The following is a 12576-nucleotide window of genomic DNA, read 5'->3' on the forward strand; positions in this document are numbered from 1 at the left end:
GCCATAACTGGAGAAGATCAGACAAGTTCACATGAGGCACAAAGGTTCCAATGAGGCTACATGTCAGGACACCATCCAGAACAGAGGTGAGTGTGCGCCAATATGCAGGTTAGGAACTTCAACCAGTAGTCTGCGTGGGCGCACTCGTTTGCACAAAGACACGCACAGGCGTGTTGGGCAGATATCAGCATGTACAGGCACACCTGTGAGCATCCAATTCCAGAACTGGCACCAAACGCCCTATTCTTTGGAAAGAGAAGGAGTAGTGGCAGTTGGTTGATCTTCAGCCAGTTCCCAATCTTGTTTATTCTGATTTCCTCTTACCAGCTCGGCCTGCCCCTGGATTTCTCAGATTTCAGATTCCTGGTTGTGATCTCAGCTCAGTATGGACTTTGTTTCTAATGATCAATCATATATGGCTTTGGCTTTTGCTCCTGACCACTCCGTTATCTCCAACCCCTCCCCCCTATGACTTTTTCTTGGCTCCATGCCTCAACTCTCGCATCTACATCCTACTGACCACCCCTCCAGACCTGGGCTTGGCTCAAGGTCTCGACTCTCTCATCTATATCCCACTGACCACCCTTCTATGATCTTGGCTTTGCTCCAGGCCTCGACTCTCTCATCTATATCCTACTGAGCACCCGTTTACGATCTTGGCTTGGCTCCAGGCCACGACTCTCTCATCTACATTCTAGCGACCACCCCTCTACAACCTTAGCTTGGATCCAGGCCTTGACTCTCTCATCTATATCCTACTGACCAGCCATCTATGATCTTTGCCTGGCTCCAGGCCTCTACTCTCTCATCCACATCCTACTGACCAACCCTCTACGACCTGGGCTTGGCTCCAGGCCTCGACTCTCTCATCTATATCCTACTAATCACCCCACTATGATCTTGGCTTTGTTCCAGGCCAAGACTCTCTCATCTACATTCTAGCAACCAAGTAACAAAAAAGCCGGACACGAATACTTTGTTTTGATGCGATTTATTCCAGCATGACAGCAGTATACAACATGGCAAAATGCATTTAGCATGAGTAAGGCTATGGCCAAAACGCATTAGTATTTTGCCATGTTGCATACTACTGTCATGCTTGAATAAATTGCATCAAAACGAAGCATTCGTGTGCTGGCTTTTCTTGTTACCTGGAAGCAATTGCATACATCTGGACGTTGCAGCCTGAGCATTGACACTCAGTTTCATCCCCCCTGACCACCCCTCTGCAACCTTGGCTTGGATCCAGGCCTCGACTCTTTCATCTATATCCTACTGAGCAACCTTCTACAACCTTGGCTTGGCTCCAGGCCTTGACTTTCTCATCTATATCCTACTGACCACCCGTCTGTGATCTTGGCTTGGCACCAGGCCTTGACTCTCTGATCTACATCCTACTGACCACCCCTCTACTACCTTGGCTTGGCTCCAGGCCTCGATTCTCTCATCTTTATCCTACTGACCACCCCAATATGATCTTGGCTTGGCTCCAAGCCTTGACACTCTCATCTACATCCTCCTTGCCACCCGTCATCTGCATCTTACAATACTGACCATCCTTCTACGATCTCGGCTCCAGGCCTCGACTCTCTCATCTATATCCTACAGACCATCCCTCTATGATCTTGGCTTGGCTCCAGGCCTTGATACTCTCATCTACATCCAACTGACCACTCGTCTATGATCTTGACTTGGCTTCAGGCCTTGACTCTCTCATCTGCATCTTACTGACAACCTGTCTACAACCTTGGCTTGGCTCCAGGCCTCCACTCCCTAATATACACCCTACTGACCACCTGTCTAGGACCTTGGTTTGGCTCCAGACCTTGACTCTCTGCTCAACAACCTACTGACCACTCCTTTACAACCTTGGCTTGGCTCCAGGCCTCAACTCTTTCATCTACAGCCTACTGACCATCTGTCTGTGATCTTGGCTTGGCTCCAGGTCTCAGTTCTCTCATTTACATCTTACTGCTCACTTGTGCATGACTTTGGCTTGGCTCTTGAATTTGACACCTCTATCCTCCAGCTTTACTCTGCTATCCCTATTCTGCTTCATCTCCTCCTAAGGTGGGTGTCAACATTCTGCCAGCTGCTGGGCCCAACCTGCTCCTCCAGTGTCTCTTCATGTTCCCTCTAAGACGCCCATCTTCCTGCTAGAGAGCTTTCACTCCTTGTCACCACTTCTAAGGGTGTTAAGGCCAAAACTGCGAGGGATGCCTTCTTGTCACTTCGGGATATAACCAGGTACATTACACTCTTTAGAAAATATAAACAAGGTGCTTGATCACTTCCAGGCACACTGTAGGGTAGTGCCCATTTTTCTTTTTTGTAGCCCTGAAGAAGACCCAAAACTCATCAGCTTTTATATATTGTCTTGCTGAACAAGCACCAACATCTCAAAACCAATGGCTCCTTCTTATGTGTCTGCATCCAGGGCCTCAGAACCAATGACTCCTTCCCATGGGTCTGCATCTAGTACCTCACAACTAATGACTCCTTCTCCTGGGTCTACATCCACCACCTCACAATCAATGACTCCTGCATCTAGCACTTCATAACCAATGACTCCTTCTCATGGTTTTGCATCCAACCACCTCACAGCCAATGACTCCTTCTCCTGGGTCTACATTCACCACCTCAAAACCAATGACTCCTTCTCATGGGTCTGCATCTAGCACCTTACAACCAATGACTCCTTCTCCTGGGTCTACATCCCCTGCTCACAATCGAATACTCCTTCTGCATCCAGCAATTCATAACCAATAACTCCTTCTCCTGGGTCTGCATTCACCACCTCACAACCAATGACTCCTTCTCCTGGGTCTACATCCACCGCTCACAATCTATGACTCCTTCTGCATCTAGCACTTCATACCCAGTGACTCCTTCTTATGGTTCTGCATCCACCGCCTCACAGCTAATGACTCCTTCTCCTGGGTCTGCATCTAGCACCTTACAATCAATGACTCCTCCTGGATCTACATCCACCATTTTAAAACCAATGACTCCTTCTGATGGGGCTACATCCACCACCTCTCAACCAGAGACTCTTTCCCCTGGGTCTACATCCACCACCTCACGACCAATGACCCCTTCTCATGGGTCTACATCCACCACCCCACAACTAATGACTCCTTCTTCTGGGTCTACATCCACCATCTCACAACCAATGACTTCTTCTCCTGAGTCTACATCAACAGCCTCACAACCAATGACTCGTTCTATTGGGTCTACACCAGCACCTCACAAGCAATGACTCCTTCTCCTGGGTGTGAATCCACCACTTCACAACAAATGACTCCATCTCCTGGGTCTACATCCACCGCTCACAACCAATAACCCCTTCTCGTGGGTCTACAATCACCATTTCCCAACCAATGATGCCTTCTGATGGGTCTACATCCACGACCCCACAACCAGTGACTCCTTCCCTAGAATCTGCATCCACCACCTCACAACCAATGACCCTTTCTCTTGGGTCTTCATCCACCATCCCACAACAAATTACCCTTTTTTATGGGTCTACATCCTCTACCTCATGACCAATGACTCCCTCTCACAGGTTTGCATCCACCGTCTCACCTCCACCTCTGCTAATTTTAAGTACATTTCCGTATTTGGGACAAATTAATCTTTTCCCAATAATTAATGCAAAATGGTCTCTTCTTTTCAATATCAGAAGATCAAGAAGTGAGCAAATATATCCCACATCTTTTTTATTTGTTTCCAAGTGGAATTATTCTTATGAATGTACATATAACATATCACAAGTTTGGGAGCCGAAAGGACATAAAAAGGTTGGCGTCCTTCTCTGATCTTCGCCGCATCCTGCTGTACACATGTACTTCATCATCAGTGGAAAAATCCTCCATACCAGCCAATCAGCTAAAGAATTTCACACGTTGTCCCATCCGTATGGAGCTGGAAAGTGAGCGCTCCTTTTCGCATTATTCATTTCCTCCCCGGCTGATTCTACGCCAGCTCCGTGTCCTCGCCACTCGTGACCTCACATCATGATTCAATTTCCCCAACATCTCAGGCCTGAGAATCTTACATGCTTCGCATATTTCCTTCCATCGTTCGCCTTTGCTGCCATGATGGTGCTGAACACGCCCTGCCGGATGTGGCGCACACGTGCAGACGGTCTATTTTCAGAACAGATTCACCAAAACTTTCACTGGCAGAGGACAGAAAAAAAAAATGAGACTTGTAAGCCCATCAACATTTCGGATGAATGGAAAATTCTTCTTCAGATGAAAGGGCGGAGGAATGTCAGCGCCCTTTGTGTCTGCTTCATGAATCCCGCGACTTGTTGGCAGAGCCAAGCGTAGCGCGTCAAGGGAACCAATGACGTTTATTTCCCGTGCGTTAAACAGTCTGTAATAATGCAGATCCATAAATGGGTCCTCTGCTTCTCTGTATTCAATGGAGAAGGGGTTGATTGTTTAGGCCTGCTCAGAGTCTCACAGTCTGCTGCTCTGATTACTTTCCCCTGTCTTTTAAAGGATTCTAGAACTATAGTGGGAGAAAGAACCGAGGAAGCAGCCTGAATGTTTATGGACCCCCAGCCAATCCTTGGGGAGGTGTGCCCAGAAGGTGGTGGAAGAGCCTAATAATAGACGGGGGCCTGAGGGAGAGTTCCTCTGCCCAGTCCTTCTGGAGGAGACACCGTTGCAGGGGCTCTGCCCCTGGGGCAGGACTTCTGAAGGTGCCATCTTGAAGACATTGAAGTCCCAACTGAGGCTTCAGTTGGGGGGGTCCTATTCGTAATAGATGAAAGGGCGGAGGAATGTCAGCGCCCTTTGTGTTTGCTTCATGAATCCCGCAACTTGTCGGCAGAGCCAAGCGTAGCGTGCCAAGGGAGCCAATGACGTTTATTTCCTGTGCGTTAAACAGTCTGTAATAATACAGATCCATAAATGGGTCCTCTGCTTCTCTGTATTCAATGGAGAAGGAGTTGATTGTTTAGGCCTGTTTAGAGTCTCACAGTCTGCTGCTCTGATTACTTTCCCCTGTCTTTTAAAGGATTCTAGAACCATAGTGGGAGAAAGAACCGAGGAAGCAGCCTGAATGTTTATGGACCCCCAGCCAATCCTTGGGGAGGTGTGCCCAGAAGGTGTTGGAAGAGCCTAATAATAGATGGGGGCCTGAGGCAGAGTTCCTCTGTCCAGTTCTTCTGGAGGAGACACCTTTGCAGAGGCTCTGCCCCTGGGGCAGGACTTCTGAAGGTGCCATCTAGAAGACATTGAAGTCCCAACTGAGGCTTCAGTTGGGGGGGTCCAATTCGGAATTGATTAGTCCACATGTTCATTTGGGTCTGGAGAAGCTCACAGGAGAGAGTACCAGGAGGAAGTTTGGGGAGACGTGTCCAGCTGTCCTATGGTGCTGTGAGTTTGTGTCTCCTTCACGGGAGACGGCCTAGTGGATATCGGAAGTAGGCGACCCATGATTCTATGGCCACGTGAGTAAATGACCCCAGTCCTGGAAGTTGGTGACTGTGTGCAGCTCTGTTCTGTTGACTGGGAAAAAGTCCTAGTCTCCTTCCAGCAATTTGTTCAGTGGGACATGTTTGTATAGCTCAACAAGCTAGATAAGAGTCCTCAGAACATTAGGTTCTGGAGTATCCAATGCTCCGTCACCGCAACCAAGTTCCATGTTTAAAAAAAAAAAAAGACACCCCTAGACTATTTCTTTAAACCAATTTAAAAAAAGCTATGTGCCTGGCTGTGTGTATCCTAACTGGGGGAATAAGGCCAAGTTCACCAGAGGTTCTTTCACGTTGACTGTATTTTTATACACCTCCATGTCCAGTTCACAGTTCTGGCATTTTGGTACCAGTGGAGCACCCAAGAAGAAACCACAAAGTACTTCAGCCCAGCCGACTCCACCCATATCAGTACTCCATAGTAGGGTTGCCCATCCCCCTTTTATGGAGTATGGGTATCATAAATGGTTGCTGATTGGCTGCTGTGGGTTGATGCACCCTTACCATTGCCGTTTTCTTTTCTGTTTTGTCTTTGTACAAAGTTGCTTCTTCCTGATTGGTTGCTAAGCTCCTCCGTCATGAAGTGTCAGGCCGAAGCCACATCTTCCCATCATTAGTAACCTCAAGGGAGACTCCACTCTCTCTATAGTAGAACATAAATGAGCATCTACACATCACAGCTGAAACTAGGAATAAGAGAGAACACCATAGAATGACAGTGGCTCTAGGCGTCCTCCAAATTTTCTCTCCCATATTTTAAGGTGACCGGATTTTTTAAATGAAATCCGGGGACATATATATTTTTTTTTTTTATTGGCAAATGGCACAGGACTACATTATACACAGAACGCTGGGCACAGGACTGTATAACAAACAGAGTGCTGGGCATGGGACTGCATAATACACAGAGAGTTGGGCACAGGACTACATAATACACATAGTGCTGGGCACAGGACTACATAATACACATAGTGCTGGGCACAGGACTACATAATACACAGATCACTGGGCACAGGACTACATAATACACAGAGCGCTGGGCACAGGACTACATAATACACAGATCACTGGGCACAGGACTGCATAATACACAGAGTGCTGGGAACAGGACTACATAATACACAGATCACTGGGCACAGGACTACATAATACACAGAGCGCTGGGCACAGGACTACATAATACACAGAGCGCTGGGCACAGGACTACATAATACACATAGTGCTGGGCACAGGACTACATAATACACATAGTGCTGGGCACAGGACTACATTATACACAGATCACTGGGCACAGGACTACATAATACACAGAGTGCTGGGCATGGGACTGCATAATACACAGAGAGTTGGGCACAGGACTACATAATACACATAGTGCTGGGCACAGGACTACATAATACACATAGTGCTGGGCACAGGACTACATAATACACAGATCACTGGGCACAGGACTACATAATACACAGAGCGCTGGGCACAGGACTACATAATACACAGAGCGCTGGGCACAAGACTACATAATACACAGAGCGCTGGGCACAGGACTGCATAATACACAGAGCGCTGGGCACAGGACTGCATAATACACAGAGCACTGTGCACAGGACTACATAATACACAGAGCCCTGTGCACAGGACTGCATAATACACAGAGCGCTGTGCACAGGACTGCATAATACACAGAGCGCTGGGCACAAGACTACATAATACACAGAGCGCTGGGCACAGGACTGCATAATACACAGAGCGCTGGGCACAGGACTGCATAATACACAGAGCACTGTGCACAGGACTACATAATACACAGAGCCCTGTGCACAGGACTGCATAATACACAGAGCGCTGGGCACAGGACTACATAATACACAGAGCGCTGGGCACAGGGGGCGTCTGCATCTGAGCCACCAAGCTGTTTCTCAGCCAGCATAGGATGTCCTGTCTACATTAATCCGGCCCTGAATCCGGGGACAAAACCGGGGACAGTGTCCTCAAACCGGGGACAGTGTCCTCAAATCGGGGACAGACTTGGACCCGGGACAGTGTCCTCAAACCGGGGATGTCTGGTGCACTACCCTATTTCCTAACGCTTGTTACAAAGGTTGCTTCTCGTGGCACAGGACCCTCCCTGCAGTGTGTGCGAAATAGTCTCCTCCCCCTCCTACCTGTGAAGAACAGGTGAGCCCTCAGTGAGGGAAACAGACATGGCCCAGGACAAGTGGGACAGAGAGCCATGATGACCGAGATGTTACTGGCAGTTCTGAGTCACTGTTTTCAATTAGGACCCAGCAGGACCAGGTCACGATCATGTGATGCTGTGACAGCCAATCACAACAATTGCATGACCAGGAAGCTACCTCCCCATGTTAACAGCACTCTATTAAAGGGGAACTCTTTAGATCACATGTGTCAAACACAAGGCCCATGGGCCAAATATGGCCTTCCAGGTCATTTCATGTGGCCCTTGAACGTCTGTGGCACCCCCCTCGTCTCCACCCCCACCTTGTCTCAGCAGATGGCAACAGAAATGAGGATAGAACTCCTCTGCCAGATCCTGCACTTCTCCGTGCAGCTCATCTCTGCCACCCTCCCATCTCAGCAGTCAGCAGCAGAGAAGACAGAACTCCTCCTACAGACCATGCACCTCTTTGTGCAGCTGCAAAACCCCCCCTTGTCTTGTCCTCTTCTGGTTTCAGCATTCAGCACACTCTGGCAGGAAACTCCAGCCCTCCTCTGGTCCTCCTGCAGACCCTTCACTTTTTACTTTTCATCCCAGCCCCCAGCCTCTTCCGGGCAGCAGCGCATAGTAAGGGGGGTACACTGTGATGTAAGGGAGGGTGGGGGACTCGACTTCTGATGGTGGGGGGGCTCTTGACATCTGATGTAAGGGGGGATGGGTGCTCTGGAAATCCAGTCTTACAGACACAATTGGCCCATTGAGGGTGACCATAAAGCTGAGATGAATTTTAGTTGGACACCCCAGGTTTAGATGCTAATTTTGCTGATTTGCCTATTGACGTCTGGTGGCAATTCATCAAACTTTCCCTCGGGTTCGGGAAGTCCAGTGCAGTGTATTTAGGTCTGTGTTCTCCATATTATAATTATACACCATGCTACCAAAAGTATTGGGACACCTGCCTTTACACACACATGAACTTTAATGGCATCCCAGTCTTAGTTCGTAGGGTTCAATATTGAGTTGGCTCCGCCCTTTGCAGCTATAACAGCTTCAACTCTTCTGAGAAGGCTGTCCACAAGGTTTAGGAGTGTCTATGGGAATGTTTGACCATTCTTCCAGAAGAGCATTTGTGAGGTCAGGCACTGATGTTGAACGAGAAGGCCTGGGCTTGCAAGTTTCTTCTTTTCGATGAGTCGTTGCATTATTTGGAGAACCGGCAGCTCTGACACCTCACTAACTTTTAACCTTCGCCCTGAAAGAAGATGAAGAAATCCCATAGCAGATCAGCTCTGAATTGCTGACTGATCCCCATCCTTGGAGCTACTTCCAGATTCCACAATGAACATCCTGAGATGTTGTAAACCGTAACAAAGTGTCATTAGATCCACCATGACTGGGCGCACGGCACAGATCAGTTCCAGTGAGATATTAACCTCTTGCCAACTGTGTAAGGCATATACACTATGTTACCAAAAGTATTGGGACGCCGGCCTTTACACACACATGAACTTTAATGGCATCCCAGTCTTAGTCCGTAGGGTTCAATATTGAGTTGGCCCACCCTTTGCAGCTATAACAGCTTCAACTCTTCTGGGAAGGCTGTCCACAAGGTTTAGGAGTGTCTATGGGAATGTTTGACCATTCTTCCAGGAGCACATTTGTGAGGTCAGGCACTCATGTTAGATAGAAGACCTGTCTCACAGTCTCCACTCTAATTCATCCCAAAGGCAGTGGCGGCCTGTCCATTGGGGGCGCAGGGGCGGTGCCCCCCCATCCATGCATCTGGCCCCCTAATCTACATGCAACAAAGAACCCTCTTGTCGGGACTTTAAACGGGCATCACACTGAGATAAATGTAATAGAATATAATTTTATTAGTACAAAATAAGAAAAATAACGGGGAGTTCTGAAAGGGTAGGTACACATTCATGTGACACAAAAATAAAATCTTAGCGACTAATAACAGACATGACCAGTTTGGAGTGTAATAATCTACATGCAGGGCGCCGGACGCATGGATTCCAATGGGTTTTTTTTTTTTTTTTCTTCTGAAGCACGTGATTAGAGCCAGAGGCTCTAATAGGCTTCAAAAAAGGTTGGGCTTGGGGCGCAGAGCACTGCGCCCTGAGCCCACCCAGTTGTATGACAATAACGAATGAATATTCGCTATTATCACACTGATTCTCCTCCCAGCCAATCAGGAAGCGGGTTGTTAGACCCCTTTCCCGACTGGCTGAAAAGAGAAGGGATTTTACTGCCCATTGGCCATGAAGAGGGAGAAGACGCACGACCGGCCGGAGGAGAATCTCAGCCATCCGGCAAGGAGAAGGTAAGAATGCTAGCAGTCCGGCCGGCCGTTCCCCGGGGGGGGGGCTGGTGGATTTGCTTGCCGGCTGGCCGTCCCAGGGAGGGGGGGATGGATTTGCCTACCGACTGGCTGTCCCGTGGGGAGTGGGGGATTTGCCGCCCCCCCCAAATTTTCATGCACCAGCCGCCACTGCCAAAAGGTGTTCAGAGGGCCAGGACTCCATGCAGGCCACCCCAAACTCGCTCACCCATGTCTTTATGGACCTTGCTTTGTACATTGGTGTGCAGTCATGTTGGAACAGGAAGGGGCCATCCCCAAACTCCTCCCACAAAGTTGGGAGCATGAAATTGTCCAAAATGTCTTGGTATGCTGACGCCTTAAGAGTTCCCTTCACTGGAAGTAGGGGGCCAAGCCCAACCCCTGAAAAACACTCCCACACCATAATCCCCCCTCCACCAAATGATTTGGACCAGTGCACAAAGCAAGGTCCATAAAGACATGAATGAGCGAGTTTGGGGTGGAGGAACTTGACTGGGCTGCACCCCTGACCTCAACCCGATCGAACACCTTTGGGATGAATTAGAACGGTGGCCTTCTCATTCAACATCAGTGCCTGACCTCACAAATGTGCTCCTGGAGGAACGGTCAAACATTCCCATAAACACACTCCTAATCCTTGTGGAAAGCCTTCCCAGAAGAGTTAAACCTGGTTTAGCTGCGAAGGGTCGGCCAACTCAATGTTGAACCCTACAGACTAAGACTGGGATGCCACTACAGTTCATATGGTAAAGGCAGGCGTCCCAATACTTTTGGTAATATAGTGTATGTTGTCACATCAGACTCAGAACGACATTTATTTGGCGAGCCAGCCAGACCGCTAACCTGCAGCTCGGCTTTGCCCTTTCCTCAGAACTCGGCGGAAAACTACAAGGAAATGATCAGATTTGTCGCCGCTCGCTGCAAATTAACGATAAAATAAATCAGACTTATAGGCCGTCTTTCCGCTCCCCTCATAAAGAAAACAAACGAGGCTTCTGCTAATTAGGTGTTAATAAGCAATACGTTTTATTTTACAGTCTTGCTGTGTTTACAGTTCACTCGCATCTTCCTGGCGCTCGATCATTTACGGCGTTGTTAGAGGAATACGCCATTAACAAGCCCGCCGCGGCGGCTGACATCACAGACGCAACGCGCAGATGAGTCATTTTTATTTATTTTCCATTTTCTGGCGATGGCGCCCATATTTCATTAATGATGGCGGGAAGTTCTGCGAGCGAACGGTGGCGGGGCGAGTTCTGAGATAGAAGCTTACAGAACTTTTCATATCTGCGGCAATCTTCAGCTGGGTGTGTCCACAAATCATGGGAGGAGCCTGAGAGGGAAGGAGGCGGCCATGCTGACTCACTCAGACTGATGGCCTGGCTATTGAGTTAACCAATTAAGGACCGGAAAGGATTTGCCCCCCTTAATGACCAGGCCATTTTTTGCAATACGACACTGCGTTATTTTAACTGACAATTGCGCGGTCGTGCGACGCTGTACCCAAATAAAATTGATGTCTCTTTTTCCCAGAAATAGAGATTTCTTTTGGTGGTATTTGATCACCTCTGCAATTTTTATTTTTTGCGCTATAAACAAAAAAAGAGCGAGAATTCTGAAAAAAAAAAAAAACTATATTTTTTTACTTTCTGCTATAAAATATTCCCAATTAATTTTTTTTTTTTTTTTAAATCTAATTTTTTTCATCCTTTTAAGCCAATTTTTGTATTCTGCTACATATTTTTGATTAAAAAAAATCCCAATAAGTGTATATTGATTGGTTTGCGCAAACGTTATTGCGTCTACAAACTAGGGGAAAGGTTTATGTCATTTTTATTTATTTAATTTTTTTTTTTTTACCAGTAATGGCTGAACTGCGACATTGCGGCGGACAGATCGGACCCCTAACTGACACTTTTGGGGGGACCAGTGATATTACTACAGTAATCAGTGCTAAAAATATGCACTGTCACTGTACTAATGACACTGGCAGGGAAGGGGTTAACACCAGGGGCAACCAAAGGGTTAAATGTGTGCCTAGGGAGTGCTTTCTAGCTGTGTGGGGGATGGACTCACTGGATGAACACAGAGACCTGTGTTCCTAAATAAGTGGATCCCTGTGTTCATCACTGATAGAACAGCGGTCTGCTGTGTTTACGTCATCAGACGCGCTGTTCTGTCTCCATGGGGAGTGATCGCCAGTGCCCGCTGGACATGGAGTCCGCCGGACCCGCTGATTGGCTCCCCTTCTAGCCAATCAGCGCGTGTGCACGCCTCCACTATCTGCTACACAAAGCGATGTACAGGTAGGCGCCGTTTCGCGTAACAGAGCTGACCTGCTGCAGTATAACTATGGCGGCTGGTCGGCAAGTGGTTAAAGAGCACCTGTCATCATATGTATCATCTCATTCTGCTTCAATGTAACCCCTCCAGGTGTTTACTACCTCTCACCCCCCCCCCCCCCCCCCCCCGAAAATGGTTACATCTGCTTTTCTCTCCATAAGGACAGCACCATCTTTGTTCAGGCATTATCCAGGGTCACCATTGTGTGGTGAGTGGGCATGT

This window comes from Pelophylax lessonae (assembly GCF_965119305.1).
Source record: "Pelophylax lessonae genome assembly, chromosome: 7".
Taxonomy (NCBI): domain Eukaryota; kingdom Metazoa; phylum Chordata; class Amphibia; order Anura; family Ranidae; genus Pelophylax; species Pelophylax lessonae.